Source organism: Papio anubis, chromosome 10 (assembly GCF_008728515.1).
Source record: "Papio anubis isolate 15944 chromosome 10, Panubis1.0, whole genome shotgun sequence".
In the NCBI taxonomy this organism is placed as follows: Eukaryota; Metazoa; Chordata; class Mammalia; order Primates; family Cercopithecidae; genus Papio; species Papio anubis.
Genome location: NC_044985.1, coordinates 100,499,705 through 100,503,331, shown reverse-complemented (window position 1 = coordinate 100,503,331; position 3,627 = coordinate 100,499,705). Strand labels below are relative to the sequence as shown.

The following is a 3,627-nucleotide window of genomic DNA, read 5'->3' as shown; positions in this document are numbered from 1 at the left end:
GCCCCTATTGCAATTTAATTATTCATCTTCTGGTACTAAATTATCTGGGTTCACTTCCTGAAATCTTGCACTTACTAACCCTGTGATCCTAGGCAAATTTTTCTGCATCTCTATGACTCAGTTTCCTTCCCTGTAAAATGAGATAATAGTTCCTACCTCAAAAGAGAGAAACAGGGATGAAATAAACTAATGAATATGAAGTACTTAGAGCAGGCCTTGCACATAGTAAGTGCTTAGTAAAAGTTAGCTATTATTACTATGATTATTATTATACTCTCCCTAGTGATATGGCACATGACTGTCTTGCATTGACATTTTTTTTTTAAAGGTACTCAAATGTCAACTTTATTGTTTCTATATAAACACCTTTTTGTACTGAAAACTGTAAAAATAACAAAGTGTGCTGTGATTGCAATCCAAATTTTTGAAAGCCAGAAAATCTAGTTATTATGCTATAGCCAAACTACCTAATGCTTTCTTTATCTACAAGTAACTTTGCTTCAATTTCTTGATGCTGGGTTTCATCTCACTGACTTTGGGCTTCTAAGACACATGGGAATACTTATGTTGTCTTTGGGTCAAATCAAACAGTAGAGCTAAAGTTATTCAAATACATTCAAATTACTAGTATCACAGTAGGAAGAAAAAGATACAAGAAGAAAAATACATCCTAGAACTCATTAATATTGTTGGTGTATAGTCTATACTAGCATAGAGTAGCTTTCACAACCTGCTACATAAAATTACCAGCAAGAAGAAAAAGGTGCAAGAGTAAGTTTTATGGCTGAAGTGGCTTGGTGTCGTAATTCCCTATTCTAGCATTCTCAGAAGGATCCCATCCATTGGACACACAGAAACTGCAGGGACATTTGAATGGTCTTGATTCCTTCTTAACTCCCTTAAGCCCAGTGTTTGTTAGTATTCTTTGATGCGTACGAACTCTGCCGAGTAACATGTATCTGAATCTTGCCATTCTTTCTCTCTGCACAGACAGCAATGTTCTTACTCCTCTCCTCCTGTAAATCAAGTCATCTCTGATTTCCCTGAGGACTGGTGCTTTTGCAGCAATTCCATCTATCACTCGATGGAGTGAATCTTCTGATAGAGGGGAAGGGGATTCATTACTGGCGCTGATAGTCAAGTTACTAAGGTTCTTTATCAACATCTCGGAACAGATCTCAGAGGCCCCTGAATCGTCCCGAGAATTTTCTTGGGTCAGCATTTGTGAAGACTCTGGGATGGAGGTTGGACTAAACTGCTGTGATGGGTCCATCTGCGTCTTGAACACTCTGCATTGACATTTAACCCTTAAGTTGATGTTTATCTTTTCATAGATATGCACTTTACCCTCTCCCAAAGCTCCTTCAGGACAAAGGCCATGCCATAATTGATTTATTTCTCCTATAATACTTGACCCACCTCTTCCTCCTCTACTAGTTGGGATCCAAGAACTTCCTCCCCATAAGCTTTAGAAAAGCCTAGCTTTGCAAGATGGGGATCCAACCAATGAACTTTAAAAACTGACCAGTTCAGAGAAGGGTCCATGGGCTCCTTGAAGTGGTAGAAATAAGTTACCTGCCCTTCATGCCAAGGTAGACAGGACCAAAAACAAGAGGGCTCCACTACAGCTGAAGAAATTTGAGTTAGGTATCAAGAACTTCCTCATGGTATTGGGCTCTGATAAACTTTCAAAAAAAGGATCATGGTGTTTTCTTTGCTGGATATTTTTAGAAAAGGCAGAGACTGCTTTATTTCTAGCATGATTAGCATGAGGTCCTCCCACAGCAGACATGTAGACATCTAGTGTTCTTTTGCGGGCCTGGGATGAAGGCAGAATAAAAACACCAGAGCCCTGGGCCCCAAGTCCTGAAAACCTCACATCCCAGCAGATCCCCTGGAGCGTCCATCCTGGCCACAGAAGCTGGGGTGTCTCTGGGTTGAGACGGGAGAGAATGGTTTGGGGACAAGGAAGGCAGGGATGAGGTTGAGAGGAATGAATGACATCATCTCCCTATGGTATTCTGAGCTCCTTGGGAGAAAGGTGTGGTGTAAATAGCAGGTATTATTATTATGAATCAGAATTTCTTCTTTTTAAATCCCTTATACACCTTAATTCTCTTAACAATAGACCATTTCTACGAAAGAGAACAAAAGACTTGCAAGGTGGCTTTCCAAAAGAGTGGAGCATTTGGGATCCCTTCCACCAGGCTTCTCAGGCTTTTCTTCTCTCAGGGATCAAATGTCACCAAGTGACCAGACACCATTCTGTCTAAACAGGAAACTCTGTTCCCGACCCCAACCTTCCCTTCCCAACCCCCATTTTACTTACCCTTTGACCTGAACATAACATAAATATTTAATGTCATTTGTTACGTGAAAATTATCTGTATTTATCCTGTTTATTTACTGGCAGTTCCTTAAAAACAAAACAAAAACTACAGGATTGGGTCAGACAACACCAGTTTGTCTGATTTTTCCACTGAAGTCGTCATTTCTGTATTTGATTTAAGTCACTGACTAGTTGCTCCCCAAACACACCATAGATTTTTTCCAGCCTTCTTGCTCTGGGCCTTCCTCCCTGCCATATCTCTTCTCTGCCTGGCAAAATCCTACTCACTTTTCAAAACCTATTTCAAGTACCCCCTCCTCTGCGGAGCCTTCCTTGAGAGACCCCTCCACCCTCTGCAGGCTGGATCCACTGCTGTTCCCTCTGTGTTCCTGCAGTGCTTTGTGTGTTCCATAACATAGGTGTGGGAGGCGAGAAGGTGGAGGTATCCAAGCAGGACTCTGGAATCACACTGCTTGGTTTCAAACACAGGCTCTATAGATCCCTAGTTTTGAGACCCAAAGCAGGTGTCTTAGCTTTGGGCCAGGGATCCCATCTTAGTTTGGTTTTTGTTGTTGTTGTTGTTGTTGTTGTTTTTCCCGAGATGGAGTCTTGCTCTGTTTCCCCGGGCTGGAGTGCAGTGGCGCAACTTCTGCCTACGGAGTTCAAGTGATTCTCCTGCCTCAACCTCCCGAGTAGTTGGGACTACAGGCGCCCACCACCACGCCCAGCTAATTTTTGTATTTTGACTTGAGACGGGGTTTCACTGTATTGCCAGGGTGGTCTCAAACTCCTGATCTCAAGTGATCCATCTGCCTCGGCCTCCCAAAGTGCTGGGATTACAGGCATGGGCCATAGCACCTGACCCAATTTTGTTCGTTTCTGCTTGACAAACTTCTGACTCTTAGGAGATACTATGCAATTCTCGGAGGATAGATAATAAGGAAAAAAAGGAAAGTAAGCAGAAGAATAAATAAAGATGGGGCTGGGAGAATGAGAAGGACAGGGGAAGAAAGAGGAACAAGTTTTTAAAGAGGGAAGAATCTATCACTTGGCAGTGGTTGAGATATCCAACGTCTAACTCCTAAGTTAGTATCCCACACCCTAACCCGACAGCTACTCTGGGCTTCTGGTTTGGGGGCTACAGCCAATCTGTCAGCTAGCTCTGCGTTCCTGCACCCCAGCGAGGTCTTGGGCTGAGGCTTGCCTGCAGCGACAGGATGAGACGTGAGCAGGCAGGTTACAACAGTCCGACCTGGCACCGTGTGCAAAGTCTGCCTGTAGGGCAGGACCTGGCTTTG

The 3,627-nt window shown here is 43.2% G+C and overlaps 1 pseudogene; it reads right to left on the bottom strand.

The window, feature by feature from the left end:
• Positions 1 to 324: 324 nt before the first annotated feature.
• On the bottom strand, positions 325 to 2,210 carry LOC101012536 (annotated as a pseudogene).
• Between the last annotated feature and the right edge of the window lie 1,417 nt (positions 2,211 to 3,627).